Source organism: Neofelis nebulosa, chromosome 2 (genome assembly GCF_028018385.1).
Source record: "Neofelis nebulosa isolate mNeoNeb1 chromosome 2, mNeoNeb1.pri, whole genome shotgun sequence".
Taxonomy (NCBI): domain Eukaryota; kingdom Metazoa; phylum Chordata; class Mammalia; order Carnivora; family Felidae; genus Neofelis; species Neofelis nebulosa.
This window is the reverse complement of record NC_080783.1, coordinates 98,563,969-98,586,958: the sequence shown is the minus strand read 5'-3', so window position 1 is coordinate 98,586,958 and position 22,990 is coordinate 98,563,969. Positions and strand designations below refer to the sequence as shown.

Here is a 22,990-nt window from a genome sequence, read left to right as displayed (position 1 = left end):
AGCAGAAAAACGTGTCTTTTTCCTTTTAAGTTCTTAATTGGTGATTAAGGGAAATTCCTGTTTCTAGAATACCTAATGACTAGTCAAGCTGAATCAAGTGGAAAATGTCAGGAGGAAACTAGTTTTTCATCCAGGACTGGTTGGCCACTGGCAACCAACCCTATGTTGACAAAAGCTTGGCACTGGCATAGTGACTTGTCTATCCATTGGCCATGGCAGATATCACTTAACAGTTACAGCACGGGCCATCAATTCCACATTTTTATTTATTTATTTACTGAGTTTTTTCCTACATGTCAGCTCTCTAATAAACACAGAGACATCGTAGTGGACAAGAGAGACAAAGTCCTTGTCCTCTTGGAGCTCACATTCTAGAAGAAGAGACAACACACAGGAAAGAAAGATCATTTCAGATAATGAGAAATGCTAGAAAGACAGTTAAGCAAGGAAAGGAGCTAGAGTACGGCCTAGAGTGTGGGGGAGGGATGTCACTTTAGCTAGGGTGGTTAATGTCCTCTCTGTAGCAGTCACCATTTGGGAGAAACTTGACCAATGAGACAGGGCCAGCCATGAGAAGATCTGATCCTCAGCACAGCACTCCAGGTGGCCATTAGGAGTCAACGGCTGATTGGCTATGGACGGGCCCTGTGCAAGGCATGCTGGAAGATATAGAAAAGTTCAAGGTAAAAAGCATTCCATTTAGCAACATCAGACATCACATGATTCTGAAACAGGGTATGGAAGGCAGACTTGGAATACATGGATGCTAGTCTTCGTCCTAGAATCTTGGTTTTTCCTCATCAGTAAAATAAGATGGACCAAATGATCTATAAAATTCCTTTTAGAGCTTGTGGCCCATAATTCTAGCTAAAAAGTGAAGTAGGATTTTAGACAATTGGAGAGATAGGGTAGATTAAGTAGAGAAGCCCTTTTGTGAATGGGGTCATTTGAAGAGTCAGATGAGAAATAAGATATAACTATTGCTTCTTGGAGGCTTCTTGGTGATTTCAGAAAAAGCCATAATCAGCCCCTAGTTTTTCAGTTTCAACTGCCACAATCCAAAGCAGTTCTCACCTTGACTTCTGCATGAAAATTAATTTGTATGATCTTCTCAGCCATGCACACATTCAAAATCATCAACATACGAATATGTCATCTGGTCATCTCACAACACAAAGGGCTGCACAAAGGCAAATCACAGCGCTGTGGAATAAAGAGGAAAGAGTTGTCAGGGATTCATATGAAAAAATTCACCTTTCGCTGCTGACTGACAACAGGGGAGCCAGCACAGAAGTGCCATGGGTGAGAATTATAGGCTTGCATGGTAATGACAGGTCTGGATCAAGACTCAGGTATGAGTTCAAAAATTCCTGATCTTGCTTCACAATGGCATTAAAAACAGGTCCCAAGTGCATGAAAATATTCCCTGTCTTACAGGCAATAGTTCAAGTTAGGGTCATTAGCCATAATACAAATACTTACATGTTATTGTGATATTGTGAATTTAGATAATAAATTATTGAAATTCACTTTGTGGGTACAAAGTCCTTCATAAATACTTAATCTCCAGAGAGACTTCAACTTAGAGTTATGCACCCCATTTGTGGACTTCTCCTTATCCAAGTTACTCTGGGTCCCTGTTCTCTTTGTAAAAATTTCGAGTGCCCCATAGCCTCTTCACAGTTCCCACTGTGGCTGATGGATACTGGCTTGGATCTTGCCATCCCAGCAAACCAAGAGATCCAGGACAAGCCAGGAATGGTCTTTGAGTAACTTCCAATTCACAAACAGCCCCACTGACTTATTATTTCTTGGTTTTTCCATGCTCTAAAGCAAAAATGTAACTATCTCTGTGACTTATCCCAAACCACAGGGATGGATAGTTTCATGTGGGGATGCTTTCTCCAGAGAAAAGCTCATACTACGAATCCAATGCTTTGGGCCTGCAAACTGTTCATCAGGCACCTTAAAGCCCCCACATCTCAGCCAGGAGCTAAACAGGAGGCTAACCAGAGGCTTGCATTCTCTGGGAATATATAAGACAGGGCAGTACAGACATCATCTCCTCTACCTCCCTCCCTAAAGCAACAGTTCTAAAGACACTTACTCAACATGGTTTTGGCCTATACTCTAGAGACCCTTTAGGGCCAGGATGGAGTTGTATTGGCTAGAGAATTCCCCGTTAGTGATAGAACACAGCTGCAACACTACTCCATCTTCCTGGTCCTCAAGCTTCTCATTTGTAAAATGAAGGTTTGCATCTGTCTCTTAAGGCTTTAACATCCAAGGTAGCCTGGTTGGTGGATAAGCCTGCTAGGTGTCCAAAACTCATTTCTGGAGCTTACTGTTGTACGTCCTGACCTCAATTCACTTGTTTATGTTATAAAATAATGCCTACCTCACAATGTTAACTGTAAGAAACACAATTAATTAAGCATGTGAGTGTTAAACCGTAGTGAGCTGTTTTACCTTATGTAGCAAGACCTCTTACCTAACCATCCAGCATAGTTCTTTCCCTATGGAGGTCCTCACTAAGCACTAAATTGATTACTTGCTGGACTTGAGCTGAGAACAAAATTGGACCCTCAGCATATCCCAAACCCTATTTGAATGAAGAGTTTATCTGGACCATCCTTGTTGAAGGTGGAGATCCCAGGCTAATACCTCCCAACTCATGAAATCTGGCTAGAGCAGCCAGGCATGCAATAAGAAGGAGCCATGTTCAGAGAAAAGGAAAACCAGGCACCCAGGACTGAGTATTAAGTGCATATGTACATGTTCCATTATTTTCATGTCTTAAGATAACACCATTTTATTATATCTCATGACTTTGTGGGTCTGGAATTCAGGCCAAATTTAGCTGGAGGACCTTTCAGTTCCACATGGCATTAACTGAAGTCAATCTGTGATATTTGGATGGTGAGGAGACTGGACTGAGAGTCTAAGACAGTTTCATTCATATTTTTGGGGCCGTGGCAAGAATGGCTGGAAGGCTCAGCTCAACTGGACTATCAACTGGAGCACTTGAATGCAACTATGACAGCATGGTGGTCTCAGGGTAACCAAAATTCTTACACAGTAAGTTGGAGTCTTGAGGGAGTTTTCTAAGAGACCAAGGCAGGAGCTGCAAGTCTTCTTCTGACATAGCTTTGAAAGGCAGGCACTGTTGTTTTGGCCACATTCTATTGGTCTGCTGGTTCTATTGGATGACTAAGGCTGGTCCAGATTTCAGGAGACAAGTACCTTGAATTTACCTCAATACTTGAGCCTCAGTTCTGCTGCATAGAACCAGGTATGGTATGACCTCTTTCATCTTCTCATCCTTTCCATTGTCACCACCAATGTCTTCATCGTGTAATGAGAAAGCCAAGACTGAGATGTCACCAGGGCAACAGAAAACCCCAGCAAGTAAGGACCAAAGGACCCTCTGAATGGCCACCATCTTGAAATACTTGACTATGTCCAGCAAGCTTTCATTAGCCCAGAACCTAGAATACCAAAGATCTTCCCACATTCTCTGCTCTACAGAGATGAAAACTGTCAACAGGAGGCTCTCTGGAGACTGGCACTCTCCAGGAGGCTCTCTATCACCTACTGTTGATGGCAGGCATCAATGTGAAGGGAATGAGTTCCTCAGAGAGGACAAGAAAATTGGGCAGTTGAAAGGCTATGTCCCTTTGCTGCTGGTAGCCATCATGCAAGAGGGACCCAAGGCTCCTCAGGGCTGTCAGGGTGCCCAAGCCCTCTCCATTAATATTATCATCCAGGGTCTTACAACATAAGTTTAATTTTTCATATGCTGCATTCATTATGAGCTGGCTGTGGCTTTGTTCTGTGCCATCTTTATTCTAGCACAGCGAATGGGAAAGCAGCTTCTATCTGGAACATTGCCAGGTGTCATAGCAGAGGGAAAGGTGAACACCATGATTCTTAACCCTTCTGCTCAAAAGTGGCTCCTGTCACCTCTGACACTCACATGTCATTGGTCAAAGCAAGTCAAATGTAACACTGAACACAAAAGGACCAGGATGTAGAGCCCTCCCACCGCAGGGAGAGGCCCTGCAGAGAAAGGTGCCACAATATTTGGTAAATATTAACATAATCCACCATAGTCTGTACTCTGCACACAAAACACGCATTTCCTTCCCCTGCCCATCTAAGAGGACACTTATCCCTCCCCAAGGGAGACAACCCCCAATTCCTCTGCAGGTGCTGCTCTGAGCTCAAAGTCCAGGACTGGTGCATAAGGCACAAGCACCGCTATAGAAGGTTTGGATGTGCCTGCCTCCTTTAGATGGGGGACACCTGAAAAATTAAGTCACTTGCTCCCACACACAAACTCAATATGCAGTTAGAGACAGGGACACAATAAACACTCCCATTGGGAAGTGGATGCATGGGAAGTCATTTACTAGTCACTGACCCTCCCCCCCCCAGTAAGTCTAAAGTCCCACTGGGCAGGTATGGTGAGCAGCCCCTTGTCCTAAGGGTGGGGCACATTTAGCACCCCGATTCTTTTCCCCAACAGAAACTCCCCAGTCTACTCTTCTCCGTGGTCCTTGGTTCTGCCCACTGAGAGGTCCACTTTTTCACAATCTTCCTTTGCCTAATCTAAAAAGGAATATGGTCTCCTTGGGTGCTAAGCAGAGCCCTCAGCCTCCCCCTACCTATAAAATATTGGGGGAGCCAAAGTTTGCTTTAAATACCAAATGGGTGCAGTCTCTTTTACTCCAAGCTGGTGGCTTTTGTTTGCCCATAAAATTCTCTTAAAATGTTCATTTGTTTCTTATATATTTGATTCTAGTCGGCCTCCAGGACCAGGAAAGATAATAGTAAAATTACTATTTTTGCTTTAAGCTCCTCAGTTTGGGGTTGGTTTGTTATGTAGCTATAGATAACAAAACTGCAAAAAAGTACAGATGCCCAGGCCCAGGCAAGGCCAGTTGAATCAGAGTTGCTGGTGGAGAAGCCTGGACCTCACCACTTTGTTTCTGCAGGTGATTCTGTTGTTACCGAGAGTTGAAAAACTGCTGATCTTTTGTAGGTGGTGCCAGTGAACAAAAATAAAGGGTTACACAAACAGTCATCTTTGACTTATCCCTAAAAGAAACCTCCTTTTCTATTTTTTTTCCCATCACATTCACATAACAGTCAGATATAACCAAGTAGATAGTGACCAGATGGTAAAGGGCTGGAAGTTACATCATAGGAAGAAAGTAGGGGAGGGGGTGCATGGGAAGGTGTTTAATGCAGAGAAGAAAAGTTGACAGGGAGCATTTAGTTATCTCCCCATATTTAAATGGGTAAGAAAAGCTTTCTCTGCTTACTAGAAATCAATAGGAAGCCATTAGATAGAAATCACAAGGATAAATATTACAGTTGATATAATTTATCGTAATGAGACGGAGAATGTAGTATTTTCTTAGTAGCTCTTACCAGAATATGTAACTAGGGCAGGGATTTGAACTTTTCACAAATAGCCTGGAGTTCTCTCATTCTGTGCACATAACAGGATTGCACTTTCTCACCCCTTTGAGGTTAGGAAAGACAAAATGACTCACTTTGACCAATAATAATAATAATAATAAATAATAATAATGTCATTGGAAATGTTTGTATATTCCAAAAGAAAACTTTGAGAGCCAGTGTGTAAATGGCCACGTCCCCTTTCTTTCTGTGATGTTTAGATAGTAGAGGCACCATTAATCTGGGTCCAGAATGAGGTTGTAAAGTAGAGATGCCAGATAAATTATAGGATTTCCAATTAAATTTGAAGTTCAGAAAATAATAATAATAATAATTTTAGTATGCATTTTGGGGGGCATATGTATGCTAAAAATAAAATTATTGAGTATTTGAGGGTGTCTTGTATTTTTCCTTCCGAATTCTGGCAACCCCACACCCAAAGCGATCCCCATGGGCCATGTAGCATTAGGAAGAATTAAACCTTTGTTATTCTAGGCCATGTGGACTTGCAGCTTGTTTGTTACAGCCAAATAACTTAGCCTAAACTGACTTAACTACTTCCCATTTTTGATAAGAAAATATTTTGATGAGGCCTAAGCATAGCCCTAATATGTGAAAGGAGTAGGCAGCTTCTCTGCATAATAAGAGAGAAACTGAGAGCTTCTGGAGGTAATATGAGAAGGGGAGATGGATAGAAAACTGTTAAAACAGAGCCTCAACCATCAGGGAATTTCTTACCTACTTGAAAAATAAAGAGGAAATGATGGTAGACAGTAGTCTTGAGGTCATAGAGGTCATTGTGGATTTAGGGTAGGCATGGAAGGACTTCATGCAAAAGCAGGCCTGCCTGACCTAGGGGTGGCCAAGTAAGTAGGAAGAGCTGAGAGCAGAAACACCCTGTGGGGAATCGGTAGGGACAGGTCTGCTCTACGCCACCACCTACCAGCTTCATCAGTCCCCACAAGCCCCGGCTCAGGGCAAGGCTGGAGATAAAGCTCTAGGTGGCACCTGGACCCAAGTCACAGGCCTGTTCTAACGCTGAGAGACTACTTGCATTCCATGATGCTGATGTCAGTGGCCCGCCTGGGCCTCTGACAGGCAGGGGAATGGTGGTTGCGAGTTGATTGCAAAGCCAAAACCGAAACATGTTTGCTAACTTTTGTTTGACACGTCAGTGTTATAGGAAAGCTCCTTGATAGCAAGGGATCCCTCATTTCTATGTGTCCTCACCCTTAGCACATGGTGGGTATTAAATAAACATAGATGCTAGGAGGCCCAATATTTTGAGACCCTCTTTAGCCGCTACAGCAACTCCTTTTGGCCACCAGGGGGCAGTACAGGGTCATGAACTAGAAACTGGTGGGAGTTCAGAAATCTGGGTGGATGTGATTCCCATAAACCAGGTGGTAGGGGAGAGCCCAGGCTCTGCCAGCATTTTCTTGGGCCCACAGAAAAAGGAAATAGACATTTTTTCCTATAAATCTATATTCATCCACTTAAAATGCTGTCCTTTATCTGAGATTTTCTTTCCCAATTTTTTACCATTAAAACCTCCTTTCTTTTATGTGGTAGGATTTTTGTTCTATTTGCTTATGTTTTACATTCTTATTTAACCAAATAAATAACAGCAACCTTCTGGTGTTCCAGAATGCTTGCAGTAAATGACTGTTTAGGTTTGTGCAATCAACGATTAGGAGATCCCTTAGTGTTGAATGTCAGAATCAGATGGGGCCCATGACAAAAATAGGGGAGCAGCAGATAAACTGCACCTTTGGGTCCCCCAGGCCTTCTTTCCTGCCACCCATTGCTCTTTCCTTTGTGGTCAATGGGCCAGCTCAGCGCCCTCCTGCTCTCTCCCTGTCCAGCCTCCTCCTCTAAGTTGAAACCTGTTTGGGGGACAGAATCTATCAGCAGCTTAGACATCAGTGAGAATTTAAATCACTCCTTTTCCCTCCCAGAAAACTTGCCTCACATGTCTTATCTCTGATTCCAGAACGCAGGTGTTTTTGGCTGCAGGGGGAGATACGAGAAGAGGGAAAGGCAGTCACGTGGTGATAAAAATCAGGCCACCCAAGGGACTTGCAGATCCCACTCTGCTTTATTGGAGTGGCTACAAGAGCCACCCCAATGCAGGTAGACCAGTTCCTCGGACAGAGTGGCCCCAGTGCTTATTCTTCCTTCACCTTTTTGGAAAATTGTTTCAGTCACACCCATAAGTAAGCACTAACGGTCCTGATGACAGAGCCCTCTGTCCGTTGGACCAGTGCAGCCCAGGCAAGAGACAATGCCCCAACTCATAAAGGGCGCCTCAGTCACAAACCAAGATGTACTGCCCATAGTGCATTGTGGGATACAGTAGCATTTTTAGCAATGATTGTACCAAACAAACCAGCGACCCTGCGCTGAGACCTGCCACGGCAGGGGCTGATTATGCTGGTGTTACGGGGATACAATGAAGTATGAGACACAATGAGTATGAGACACATCAGAAAGAACAAAACAGCGGCGCCTGGGTGGCTTAGTCGGTAAAGCATCCAACTCTTGATCTCCACTCAGGTCGTGATCTCACAGTTTGTGGGTTTGAGCCTGGGGTCGGGCTCTGCACTGACAGCATGGAGACTGCTTGGGGTTCTCTCTCTATCTCTCTCTCTCTCCTTCTCTGCTCCTTCCCCACTCACGCTCTTTCTCTCTCTCTCAAAATAAGTAAATTAACTTTAAAAAGAATACTTCAAAACAAATGCCAGAGTTGAAAAGGAGATGAGGACGTGTTTGGGAGACTAGGAAAGCCTTCCTGCACTGGGCCTGAAATAACAGGTACGACTTAGACGGGAAACAGCAAAGGCACAGAGTGATCCAAGGGCCCGGGTAGGAAGTACAGGGCTGTGCTTGGAGCACGGGGCTCGGTCCAGTTTGGCCATAATGTGAGCCAGGGAAAACGAATGCTAATGAATGACAGGAAGGCTTAGGCAGGCAGGGTGGCTTCAACCCCATGGCCACAACTGACCCCTCTGTGGCCTTGGGACTCAGTGACTTGAGCAGCCAATTTTAGCACACAAAGCCAAGCAGTAAGGAAAGTTTAATAGTAATGGTTACTTTTACCTTACCCAGTTTCTGTCGCAAGCCTCATTTTTCCTGATGTTGGAAATGTCATCTCCCGCAGTCCGGGCTCCCACTCTACATGTCCCGGCCCCGGCGGGCCCACCAGCACTCAGCGGTAGTTTCTGTGCCCAGCATCTACAGCACCTCTCCCCTTCCCTGCTCGGCAGGGGGGACCATGCTAACTGCCTCTCCTTCATCCTCGCTGGGGATGCATCCTGGCTGGGGCTGCCAAAGCAAAGCGCTACAAACTGGGGGGCTTAAAATGACAGATGTTTATCCTGACACAGTTGTGGAGGCCGCAGGTCTGAAACTGAGGTGTCAGCTGGGCCAGACTCCTTCCTGAGGCTCTAGGACAGAATCTTTCCATGCCTCTTTGTCGCTGAGACACCTCCGTGCACTCCCTGAAAGGTGACTGCAAGCCCACGGATTTCCCCTGCTGGCCCTGTGCCTCTCCGAGGCCCCCGGAACTCTCTGGCCCTCTGCTCTGGGGCCAGGATACAACCCTCTCTTCCCTGAGGTCTTTACACCCCCCCTGTGCTCTACCCCAGCCAAGGGGCCTCAGGGCCCTCACCCTGAGCACACACAAGCCCTCCTTACCCTTGGGGAGTTTGGCAGAAGGGAGATGAGAGTAAATGTGTCTCCCTGCTCAGAGGCCCAATCTCTCGTCACTGCAGCCACTGTCTCCTCTCTCCGCAACCTGGGAAAACTGTACTTACTTACCACATCTTCTCCCAAATCTATTGGCTAAGGCCTAAACTTCCCAAGCTCCTCAGAAACCAAGAGAAGACCCCTTTCTAACAGAACTTTGCCTTTGCTGATGTAAGTCTCACTGGCTAAAGGGACAAGGGAATCTGGTAAGAAAACATCAGCAACAAAATGATTCATTATTTGAAAATAGAACTGCACTTCCCCGAGGCACCCAGCTCACTGAGTGTATAAAGGTCTGGCCTCGCCCTCTGGTGTGTGCAGTCCAGTCAGCCAGGATCCCCAACCCCAGTGTGCCTTACTTTCAGTGCTAAGAGCAGGAAAGTACCAGAGAACCCCGGAGACAGTGGTGGCTCTGCAGTAAACATCAGGTGCCTTCTCCGTCCAAGGACACTGAGCAACCTGGGGAGACCACGGCTCAGGCCTTGGAACCCAAACTGTTGAACGATAAGGAAGTCTCTCCAACAAAGGCTTTCTTTTCCGGGCAACTGGTTACCATTTCAAAGCACTAGCAGCGCTTTGACTCCAGAGTGACGGCACAAAGGCATCTTTGAGGACTTACGACCAGGCCCACTCAGGGGCTAAACTCACAGTCCTTTGCTCCCTCAGAGACTTCTCTACGACTTGATTCCACATACCTGCACGTGGCTCTCCCCACCACCAAAAAGGACGCCTCGAGTTCTGCCCCATATTCTTGAAAATAAGAACAAAGTAACCGCCCCCACCCCCACCCTTTACGGCTCCCACCCCGAGATTTGTTCCTATCAGCTTCTGTTCCTCTCGTGGCAGCCAGGGGCAGGCATCTGATTCTGCGGCTTGTCGGCGGGGTGGAAAAACAACGCGGATTTCCACAACCTGCAACCTAATTTCTGGTAGGAAGGTACCATCTGGTGGATATTTGGGAAACTGCTCACGTCCTGCGTTTGAAAAGGAGCATCTGAGGGCAGCTTGTGTGGAGCATGCCAATGGCAATATTACTCCGAGACGGAATGAGACCTTCACATTCAAATATGGGCCGGTTCCCTAAACGTTTGACTCCACATACACACAGTATTCTTAGAACCAATCAGAAGCATCTAGAAGAGTCTCCTCTGTTTTCCGGCCTTCTCTGTCCAGTTTACCATTAATCCAAACAGCTATTTATCTTCTGTTCTCTTCTTCTCAAAGTATAGTTCTTGCTTCCCTTTATCGTGGAAATTTATCTATGAGGGCTGTATCTTGAGAAATCTAGTCATACCTCATTCCATGAACACATTCACACAGTCAGTGATCCTTTATGGGGTCCTCTCCCCAGCTTCTTATGGCCCCTTCCTCTGAGATTCTGTCCTGGTCTTTATATCCTTGCATTGGTCAGTCACTGGACGTGGTTTGCCTAGCAAAGGCCAGGGCCTTGGACAAGGAGGCTCTCTACAGCTGAAAAATGTCTGCTGACCAGCCCCCTAGCAGTGGTGAGACAAGTCTTTCCCTAAGGGAGCCCCCAATCTGTAAAAATAGGCTGGGCTCCTAATACAATCTTTACCTACTTGTTAAAGTCTCATTCCCACTAAGAGATAGCATCATTCTTATTGTCTTCATTCTTAACATTTAGAAGCAATGGACATTGGCAGTTACCTGAAGTAAGTTAAAACCATCCCCAAAGGCCAGGACCTCTGTGAGGAATACTGTGAAGTCATCAGTATCTGTTCTATTTCCACTTTTGTTCCTTTGCCCCTTCCCTTCACTGTAGCCTCTCTCTACTCCTTTCTTCTGCAGTCAGAGTTTTGTTTTCTAGGGTAAGAAACAGGACAGACTGATTTATACTATGGGGTAAATGACTGCTAGCCAATCATTCCTGTCTAATGTAAGCTTCTCTATTCCTGTCATGGTCCAAACATTCATCACAACTGTATTTAGACAATCTTCTACCTGCTCTCTCTTCTCTATTTCTTCTCTGGTCTACCCTGGCTATTGAAGCCACACTGGTCATCCTTAAACATCACTTTTGTCATGTCACTCCCTCATTCAGTGTCACCTCACCTCACTGACATGCCCAGTCCAAGGACAAGGAGCGCTGGACCAGGAGTCACAGACCTGAGGGGCCATGAGGATCTCAGCAACTAAGAGCACAAGAACTGGAGCCTGACTGCAGGGTGTGAGTCTCAGTTCCATCACTTACTGGCTGGACTTCGGGCAAGGTACCTGTACCCTTCTGCCTCAGTTTTTCTATATATGAAGATACTATTTAGGACGTGAAAATAGCATAGCCTGCTGTGTTAGATTAGTTAATATACCTGAAGCGCCTAGATTAGTGGCTGGCACATAATAACCATGTCAGTACCATCATTAGTACCTAACAGTATTAGTACTATTGTTAGTTGTATTACTAGTACCACTAAGAGTAGTACTATTAATCACTGAGTTCCAAATGAGTGACCCCGACCTTGAATAAACCACTTCATCTTGCAGAGGAGCTTCAGTTTTATCATCTTTAATTTTTTTTTTCATGTTTATTTTGAGAGAGAGAGACAGAGCTTGAGTGGGGGACGGGCAGAGAGAGAGGGAGACGCAGACTCGAAGCAGGCTCCAGGCTGTGAGCTGTCAGCACAGAGCCCAGTGCGGGGATCAAACCCACGGACCATGCAATCATGACCTGAGCCGAAGTTGGACGCTTAACTGACTGAGCCACCCAGGCGCCCCAGTTTTGCCATCTTTAAATTGAGGGCCTGGTGTCCCTTCCAGCGCCAGAATTTTGTTTCTCCCACCCTCTTCACAGCATCCAGGCCTGACTTAACAACATGCAATAGCATATGATTGTGTGGTGGCTATAATGTTCAGCTCACCCTTACACAAGCCCTTGTTCAGACTTCTGCCAGCCTAGAATTGTCCATGCACCTCTCCGTGTGCTGTCCATCTTCCCAAATACAGGACGAAATGTTGGTCTCTCCGATCTTCGTGTGTGCCTATGGAATCCAGAATAGCTTCTTCTATCTAGGTGTTCCGGAATTGTTTACTGACCAAATTAATGTCGAGCACCAAATGGTTCTGGCCACTTTCCAGCAATTTGTCTTCTCTGCCTCTCCCCCTCTGGAATCACTCCTCTAACAGAGGTCCTGGAAACGCTCTGGCTTTTTCAATTGCCAGCTTAATTTGCCGCCATCTGTCATAGAGTATGTGTTTCCCAAGGCCTGGAGCACATCTTCCAGGGGCTTAGTTCTGTGCCACATCCATCTCCAGGCAGACAGAGTTTACATGCAAAGAAGCCCAGGGTGTGGTTGGGGGGCGGGGCCGGGGGAGGGGAGAAGGAAGGTGGGAGCTGGAAAGAGTCTAACTGTATATGGCCTCCACTTTCCGAACTACCCTCACTCACTGTGCACTGATAGAATTTAGGAATTGATTTCCAAACATTTAGAAAAATTAGTGTCCTTGAAGACAGAAATCTTCCAGAAAGATAGCCTCCTACATACGTTGTTTATTGTTTTGTCTGTTAACACCTATAACACCAACCACAAGTAGTTTGAGCTTAGGCCACAGTAAGAGAAGGAACCGAAAAAAGTCTTAGGATCCACAGGTGTGGGAAGGGAGGTGGGAGGTGCCTTTTTTTTTTTTTTTTCTTCTTGAGGGATCAGTGATAAATCTGTGATCCCAGATAAAGAAGCCAGTACAATATGAATGAGTGCAGCAACTTGGACCAGTGTCCTCCACCTAGAAGGTCAACAAACATATTTATGTATTTCAACCTGTGTATCTTTGGGCCTTTTACAGTACCCATACTGAGAACACTTGCTAGGGGTTTCAAAAAACATAGCATCCTTTTAGAGACATAGCCAGATTTCTAGCAACTTCAACCCTCCAGCATGCAACCAGGATCCTGGCACTCAAGTATAAAGGTCTCGCTGTACCCCCACCTGATGTGCACTCAAGGAGTTACAGAGTCATCCTAGCCTGAACAAACTGTATGCTCACAAGTATCAACAAAATGTATACTCACAGTGAAGTTCATCCAATCTTCTGGGAGCCCCTGTTGTGCTGCAGATAGGATTCTAGGAAGGCAAGTAAGCAGTGTTTCTGAGTATGTCCCAGGTTTGCCTTGCCAGCCTCCCAGCCAATGCTACTCTCAACTGTTTATGCTGGGTAGTTCCATACCTGATTAATCTGATTGGAGGACGTGTGCCCAGTGTCTCTTGCTAATACATCACAGTTGGGTTCCTAACCTAGAGTTTGCTACCACCTGCCACAATACAATAGAGACTACAGATTGTCTCTTGGGAGAGTGATCTCTACCATCTAGCCTTGAACAGTTGGAAGGAAGAGGTCTCCTCTATATGCACTGCTTTGAAATCCAACCTCCTGAACCCCAAAGAAGACATTTTATAAACTTCACTTACGGAGAGTAAATACAACAGAAAATCTCTTAAAGAGCATGCCATGCTGAGAAGCCACCACAGCTGGGATGCCCCATCCTCTCCTCTACTGCTTTTGGGAAAGAGGACTGACCCATCACTCTTCACAGCTCACCCGCTCCTTGGCACTTCCCACCCCATCGTCTCTTACCTCTTCCGGGAAGCTAAGTTAGACACACTCTCTCCTGCCTCCTTTGCCCAGGCCATGGGCATGCTCAATGCTTCCCAGAGAAATAAACCATGTGTCCTGTCTTCCAGCCTTTACTCCCAGCCCCCTCCTACCTCTGAGCTCCTTGTTACTCTTCTGAGTACACATTTCTTGAAAAAAGCTATTTATAATTATTGTCTCTCTCAGTACCCACTCTTACTCCACAGATCCTTGCAACCTGCTTCAACCCCCATTTCTCTTTTTAGAAATGTTTACTTTTGAGATGGGGGGGTGGTGGTGTAGGGGCAGAGGGAGCGGGAAACAGAGGATCTGAAGCAGGCTCTTCACTTACAGCAGTGAGCCCAACATGGGGCTCAAACTCATGAACAGTGAGATCATGACCTGAGCCTAAGTCAGACACTTAACTGATTGAGCCAGCCAGGCGCCCCACCCGTGGCCATTTTTCTTCTTAAGGTGGCCCTTCAAAAGCCAGCAGTGAGCTTCCAGTCGGGAAATTTAATGACCAATAATGCCATCTTCATATTGGTCAGCTATCTACAGCTTTGGCATTTCTGCCAGCTATTTCCCTCTCCTTTGTTCTCCTGGTTCCCAAGACCCTCCATTTCCCTACATTCTCGCCCTAATACCTTTGCCATGACTCCTTCTCCCTTTGACTCCTCTTCCTTGAGCCCTCTGCATGGCATCCTCTAAAGCTCTGTTCTTGCTATTTATCTCCTTAAACTTTCCTGGTTCAGATTTCAACACTCACCTCCTTGATCTTCATTCACCCTCAGTCCTGAAGGTGCTATTGAGCTAGAGATCTCTACTTTCACCCACCTCCTAGGCAGTTCCATTGTTATCTTCCATATCCTCTTCAAAATCAACAGGTACCAAACTAACTCACCATTTTCCATCCTAGACCTGTTCTACTCCTATCTCTGCTATTGGCACCAACACCCATCCTTATCCTCAAACCGGTCATGTTGGTCACCCAGGCTAAACTGCTCAGCCCTGTCCTTCCAGGTCTCATGAGGTACCAATCTCCATGGATGCTGCCTCCACACCAGCTTTCTCCATCCTGTTTCCATGTTCCATTCAAACTCAGACCCTCATCGCCTCTTCTGGGGATGACTAGGTGGCAGGCTAATTTGTTGGAATATTAACCTATGTGTTTTTGTGTTGCCTTTCTGTCCTCTATCCCATGAAGATTCATCACTGAATACTTGGTGCATTCTTGCCTCTAGTGAGAGATTATCTGGCTTTTATTAGAGAAAACTCGTAATGCCCTTGAAAGCAACATGGGGAAGGAGGAGATGCTTTTAAAGAAAGAGGAGAGACAGGGAAAGACTTAAAAAATAAACAAATAAAAGAAGTAAAATATTTAGAAGTTAAGCTTTCACTTTTTGCAGATGACATATTATACATGGAAAATCCAATAGACTCCACCAAAAGTCTGCTAGAACTGATACATGAATTCAGCAAAGTCGCAGGATACAAAATCAATGTACAGAATTCAGTTGCATTCTTATACACTAATAATGAAGCAACAGAAAGACAAATAAAGAAACTGATCCCATTCACAATTGCACCAAGAACCATAAAATACCTAAGAATAAACTTAACCAAAGATGTAAAAGATCTGTATGCTGAAAACTATAGAAAGCTTATGAAGGAAACTGAAGAAGATATAAAGAAATGGAAAAACATTCCATGCTCATGGATTGGAAGAATAAATACTGTTAAAATGTCAATACTACCCAAAGCAATGTACACATTCAATGCAATCCCAATCAAAACTGCACCAGCATTCTTCTCGAAGCTAGAACAAGCAATCCTAAAATTCATATGGAACCACAAAAGGCCCCGAATAGCCAAAGTAATTTTGAAGAAGACCAAAGCAGGAGGCATCAAATCCCAGACTTTAGCCTCTACTACAAAGCTGTAATCATCAAGACAGCATGGTATTGGCACAAAAACAGACACATAGACCAATGGAATCGAATAGAAACCCCAGAACTAGACACACAAACATATGGCCAACTAATCTTTGACAAAGCAGGAAAGAATATCCAATGGAAAAAAAGACAGTCTCTTTAACAAATGGTGCTGGGAGAACTGGACAGCAACATGCAGAAGGATAAAACTAGACCACTTTCTTACACCATTCACAAAAACAAACTCAAAATGGATAAAGGACCTGAATGTGAGACAGGAAACCATCAAAACCCTAGAGGAGAAAGTAGGAAAAAACCTCTCTGACCTCAGCTGCAGCAATTTCTTCCTTGACATATCCCCAAGGGCAAGGGAATTAAAAGCAAAAATGAACTATTGGGACCTCATGAAAATAAGAAAACTTCTGCACAGCAAAGGAAACAATCAACAAAACTAAAAGGCAATTGACGAAATGGGAAAAGATATTTGCAAATGACATATCGGACAAAGGGCTAGTATCCAAAATCTGTAAAGAGCTCACCAAACTCCACACCTGAAAAACAAATAATCCAGTGAAGAAATGGGCAGAAAACATGAACACACATTTCTCTAAAGAAGACATCCAGATGGCCAACAGGCACGTGAAAAGATGCTCAACATTGCTCCTCATCAGGGAAACACAAATCAAAACCACACTCAGCTATCACCTCACACCAGAGTGGCCAAAATGAACAAAACAGGAGACTATAGATGCTGGAGAGGATGTGGAGAAACGGGAACCCTCTTGCACTGTTGGTGGGAATGCAAACTGGTGCAGCCACTCTGGAAAAGTGTGGAGCTTCCTCAAAAAATTAAAAATAGACCTACCCTATGACCCAGCAGTAGCACTGGAATTAAAGTAGGAATTTACCCAAGGGATACAGGAGTGCTGATGCATAGGGACACTTGTACTCCAATGTTTATAGCAGCACTCTCAACAATAGCCAAATTATGTAAAGAGCCTAAATGTCCATCAACTGATGAATGGATAAAGAAATTGTGGTTTATATACGCAATGGAATACTACGTGGCAATGAGAAAGAATGAAATATGGCCTTTTGTAGCAACATGGATGGAACTGGAATGTTATGTTAAGTGAAATAAGTCATACAAAGACAGATACCATATGTTATCACTCTTATGTGGATCCTGAGAAACTTAACAAAAGTCCATGGGGGGAGGGGAAGAAAAAAAAGAAAAAAGAGGTTAGAGAGGGAGACAGCCAAAGCGTAAGAGACTCTTAAAAACTGAGAACAAACTGAGGGTTGATGAGGGGTGGGAGGGCGGGGTGGTGGGTGATGGGCATTGAGGAGGGCACCTTTTGGGATGAGCACTGGGTGTTGTATGGAAATCAATTTGACAATAAATTTTATATTAAAAAAAAGTGAAATACTCTTCCGCAACAAAAAAGGAATGAAAATTGACATACACAACATGATGAGTCTCACAGATAAAATGTTGAGTGAAAAAAGCTGCAGTAGGATTCTATTTATGTGAAGTTCTAGAACAGGCACACTAATCTATGGGGGTAGAACTCAGCAGAGTAGGTGCCTCGGGGTAAGGAGAAGGTTGCTTGGAAGGGGACATGAGGGAACTTTCTGGTGTGACAGAAAAGTCCTAGACCTTCAATGGGATGTGGTTATATGGGTATTCCAATTAACCAAACACATCAAGCTCTACACATAAGGTCTACAAATTTCACTGAATGCCAACTTTTAAAAAAGAGGTCAGACAGTGATGGGAGCAGTACTGATGGCAGCACCCTGAAGAGGAAACACCACTTACAGATCACTATCTGGTGTCTTTGGGGAACCTAGACCTTGGGCGACAAGGGTCCCAGATTTAACAAAGCTTTGCATGCTCTTAAGCCAGAGAAGGCTACCAGTCTTCAAAGATGTCAGTGAGACCATAATGGAATGGAGATCCGGGGTCCTTCCCAAGCTTACCAGTTACATAGTAATCTTCCCAGATTCTGGCGCATCCTTGAGAAGGCAGGAAATAGCTCATACTGAATTTCCTATCAACCCAGCAGAACAAAACTGGAAATTCAACCTGAAGAAAATAAACAAATGGGCATTTCCAGCACACCAGACTTGGTGGATTGAGGGTCAGACCTCCTGCAAATGTAAAGACCTATGCTATTTCTCTCAATTCTTCTTATTCACTCTGACAGATTAATCTTCCTAAATCACAGTCAGGGTCACGTCTTCTCCTGAAAGTCTTCCATGATTCTATCTATATTCCTTGGAGGGGAAAAAAAACCCAAAAAAACAAAAACAGTGTATATCCCTTAGCCTGAAATTCAAGGGCCTCCTTAATCTTTCTTCCCAGACTCTGTAGCCACCACTTCTTGGTAAGGAGAAAGTAAGAGGGACACTGTAAGACTAACACCAGTCAGAGGAATTGTTTTAAAGGCTGTTGTCCTGTTGCTAGGAGGAGGCCACACTCCAGACTACAGCAGTTCCACACACTACTTGGCTAATGTTCAGAGCAAGTGAACACATTTTAATATTTATGCAACCCAAATATAATTATAAGCACAAATCTCTCAAAAACTGAGATTTGTTCCAGTCATGTTTTTCCTAACAGCCACAAACAGGAAACCCTCGTGCACGTGTGTTTGGGGACTAACACACAAACGCAGCCTTTGGGATGAGACAGACTGGGTTTGAATCCCTGCTCTGCTCTGACTGTAGCAGACATGGTTGGTTGTGTATCCAACAATCCAGCACGGACACACACAGCCTCCTTCCAAAGAGCTGGATTTGTTGTTTCAGTAAGTCACACTCCTCCACTCTGTCCCCCACTAAGCCAGTCATTGAAATCAATTCTACTTAGGATGGACACATGTTGGAATTCTGATGACAGAGACCTAAGGAGAGCTCTTCTGAAAGGCTTGCAGGAAACTTTCCTTTCTCTTAAAAATGACCACCCAGGAAGACAGGTCTCTTCTGTTGCTGGATTTGACTGTCTGGATATGAAACCTGAAAATGCTACATTATCTGTCACCCACAAGAGACCACCTGAGGACAGGGTCTCCACACCCCAGGACACAGCAGAAAGATGGGCAAAAATGCTCCGAGTACAGGAATAGGTTGATCAAAAACACAGGCCCCTTTTCAGCCACTGGGAGACACCACTTTCTCCATCCATCCTCTACATGAAGGGCAAGGCCCACGGTGAAGGCACTTTGGTAAACTGAGATTGCTCTCTCGAGGCTGGTATATTTAGATCTATTAATGTCTTCACTGTTTTCCTGAGCTATTATTAATTAATGGTTTATTTCATTCTGCCTCAACTCAAGTGGTGGATGAACAGAGGTAAATACACAAAGGATTGAAAAAGAAATCAAGTTGAGATGAGGAATTGTGCATTTCCTTCTGCAAATGATAGTCTGTACTTCCTCAGAGCAGTGTCTGACGACGTATCACCTCTTTGAGTTCCTGTGCATCTATTTCATCTCTAATGATGCTGCTAATGGGGGGCTTACTTGCACTTACCACGCACTCTGACAAACACATCTATCCATTGGCATTTGGGGACTGCAGACAAATGGAGCTATAAAAACCTTCAATTGCTCAGCGCCTCATTGCCTGAGGGTAATTTGTACTTTATAAGGCAGAGGTGGAATTGTGATGAGGAAGATACCACATTATGCTGGTTTCAAACTTAGGGAAAGTATCAAAGAAAGAGCGAAGACACAAAGCTACCTTGATTCACTGTGGAAAGTATTTATTGAACATCTACTGGAAGCACAACAGCCAAGACATTAAGAAAACACGGAAGAAATTTTAAGCTGCCAGACTCCACCTGCCAACAAGAGATACCACTTTTGTGGAAGAATCTACATACAAAACCATAAATGTGAAAAGGTCACAGGAATGTATGTATATATTATGTAAATATATTACACACACACATACATGTATTTAATGCTAGATTGAGTTGCCAAAATGAAAAAAAAAAATTAATGGAAATGTCAGAAAGAAGTTGCCGTATCTGTAATACCAAATAAACTGTTAGTGACACCTAATAAATCATTAATGCAACTGCCTTCTAAGTGTTCCTGAACACTCAGTTAAAATTAGGTTCTGGGGGCACCTGAATGGCTCAGTTTAGCATCCTACTCTTGATTTTGGCTCAAGTCATGATCTCACAGTTGTGGGACTGAGTCCCATGTCAGGCTCCCAGGTGAGCATGGAGCCTGCTTGAGATTCTCTCTACCCCTCTCCCATGCTAAGATTAAAAAAAAAAAAAAAGTATGTAAATTTCTGGGTTCTATTGTGCTTTACACTTTGAATGCGCTTCTGTCCTAGCTTAGCTCAATCAGCCTACGACCTCAGGAGCAAATCAATAGTCTGGAGGAAAGGTGGAACTTACAAGATTTGGGGTATGGTGAAATTCAAATAAATTAGCATGGCAATAGGTTCAGAGCAAAGCAGGGCTGTGTGTAGAGGGCTGAATATCAGGTCTGGACTGCAAAGTGGACCCAGGGTCCTATACCCTTGGAAACTAAAGTTTAGATGTGGAATGCTGTCTCCCAAAACCCCTTGTCTGAAGCTCTGCACCTCATGGAAATTGAGGCAACTACTCTGGGTCAAAGTAAATTATGTCAAATAGCAAAATTTCTGATGGTCTGATTTTAGAGAACAAAGTTCCTCTGAGTTAAGAAAGCAGTAGTCACTGCAAAGGAGTTGTTCTGACACGTTACAGCTGCAGAATGTCCTTGGGTGAAATATTTTTTCCTGTTAACTGCAGCTGGCTTTAACTGTGTCTGATGAAGGAAGGGCAGGGCAGATTTATATTTTCTTAGTCTGATCTAATTTCTACTTTCTCACCTCCACAACAACTCGAAACACACTGTCCTGCATTTTGGTTACTTACGTTCAGAGCTTTCTCCAAGCTAGACTATAAATACATCAAGGTCTAGCAGTGTCTCTTATGCGGTGAGTGCTCAAAAATATTTTCTGGACTTAATCTGATTACCAATAGCAGCAAGAGCAATATTTCAACTTCATCAATGAGGGCACATCAGGTCCAAGCAAAACTAAGATCAGGCCAGGTCAAGTGGCAGATTAGGAAGCTCTTCTACAACAAAAAGATCTTCCCACTTGCAAAACTGAAGGCAGACCATCATTCCTGAGCTGGAAGAAACATTTATTTTAACAAGATTTCAATAGGAACACATTCAGCAAAGTTGCACTTACAAAGGGAACTTGCAAAAGAAATCAGCCAGGCAGAGGGTTAGCCTTCTGCTACATGAACTGTATACTTTCAAATCTGCATCTTTCAGATTTTGCTCTTTTTATGAACGGCGGTAGTAATCAGCCTTTTCCATCTTATCCTGCCCTAGGCCTACAAAATTGCTTAAAAAGGCATAGCCTGTCAAGTTTTTATTTGCTCAAGTAAAGCCTGTTCAATCATCTCAGTTCAAATATGTCATCATTAAACAATCACACCCATTATAGAGAACATAATGGAACCATTTGGAGTGGAAAACTGTTCTTAACCCCAAAGTATCCCTCAAGTAAAGGGCTTTTGTGTCATAGGAACACTTCCCACTTCCTCTCATCATGAAATGCTAACACACTGCAAGTTGTTTGTAAACTGGCTGGCGCGTGAAAACCAGAGAGCAACCAGTACAAAAAGCTGTTGTTCACGAGACCTAAAGAAATGGCACTGGAATCTCTCTGTGCACTTAGTAATTTTAGGGTAAACTTAACTAGGATTTGGTGAACACAAGAATTCATTCCCATCTGATAAAGCAGTTCTGCTTTGCACTAAATGGAAAGCAAGAGTTCATCAGTCAACATTGAGATTACCAAAAGGAAACCATTCTTAAAAAGTATTCCTTACTGAGTGTTCTTCCACGTCCTGGGGATCAGCCCTATCTGGGAGAAAAGACGTTCAGCTCAGAGTGGACACGTAAGACACACGTTCAGAGGCAGCAGGGGTGACAAATGTCAGCAATGCCCCTCCCTATAAAAGACTGCTTTGTTTTCATTCCTTTTGAGACAAGGAGCAACATGACACATGTATTACCACAGCTCTGTCTTAGGGTCAGGGGTCCCCTGCCAGGTGTAATCTGAAAGCTCCTGCACTCCAAAGTAACTCAAGGCGATTTAAAATACTTATGCACTGTCAAACAGTACATGGACATTTATTCCCTTTTTCAAAACATTTGTATTTAACCTAAGGCAGCTTTGATCTCAGTCGGAAGCACCATCCCCCAAACTTACAAAAGCCTTGGGGCAGGGGTGGGGGGAGATTCTTTCAGAGTTAGCTTTAGGCTTGTGCTGAGTCCATTTTGAGGTTTATGAGGAGGCTCTAGAACATATTAGCACAGAGAGAAAAGAAAAATGCCTGCTTCTTTGACAAAGTAGAACTTCAGTTTATTTCTTTACTACTTAGGCTAAAATGTCCTGCATCCACTTAAACTTTAATCACTTCCTTCTGCTATTGTTATGTTGCTCATTTTTGACACCAAAATGGGCTTAAGCAGGAAAAGTGTCTTGGGAATGAGCCATGATCTAGCCAAGAACACAGGAAACCCTGAGTACACAATTACTGGGTCACAGAATACCATAAATCCTCAGTTCTTGTTGTAAATGTTAAGATGTTCATTAGTTAGGGGAAAAAAAAGTCATTGAGATTTTCTATAGGAAATAACCAATATGTTATTAGAATGTAGAACAGAGGAAGGAATATTCTTAGTTAATGTATTTTGGAATACAAAAGCAAAATCACAATCCTCTCCCATGCTCAAGTTCAAGTATTTCAGGATCAGGTTGCCTATGGTTAGTTCTATGCTAAAATAGGAAGAGCAAGCAGCTAAGCCAATCTATGCTACTATATTACCTAAGGTTCAGTTTGATACATGTAAAACACACCACTGGTGGAGTTCTAGATCACATGTTGCAAAAGGTTGTTTTTGAGCTTTTTTTTCCAGATAAGAATTTTCATTTACACTGTATATTAATAGGAAAGTGTAGGACATTTAGTTGATGGGCATCTAAAATCTGCATGATGAATTAAAGGCAATTATGTCCATGTACCTTAATAGTAAAGGAACATTTCTTTGCTGACTCTGCAATCAACCTTTACATTTTTTCAATAACCCATATCACTAGAGAGAAACTGCACAAAGTCTAACCTTAAAGAAACATGAAGAACACTAACTAGCAAGTAGTATTAAACACTGAACTTTAAGCATGAAAAAAAG

At 43.8% G+C, this 22,990-nt stretch overlaps 1 long non-coding RNA gene across 2 annotated transcripts in view; it reads right to left on the bottom strand.

Annotated features, from left to right (window-relative positions):
- Nucleotides 1-13,709, bottom strand: part of LOC131503792 (uncharacterized) — a 101,333-nt gene extending 87,624 nt beyond the window's left edge. The window contains exons 1-2 of one of the 2 annotated variants that reach the window (XR_009257608.1): nt 13,238-13,709; nt 1,075-12,951 (exon numbers count right to left, since the gene is read on the bottom strand). This is a non-coding gene — a long non-coding RNA (uncharacterized LOC131503792). Of the gene's footprint in view, nt 1-1,074 lie in introns of both variants that reach the window. The other variant, XR_009257607.1, reaches the window with a different exon arrangement.
- Between the last annotated feature and the right edge of the window lie 9,281 nt (nt 13,710-22,990).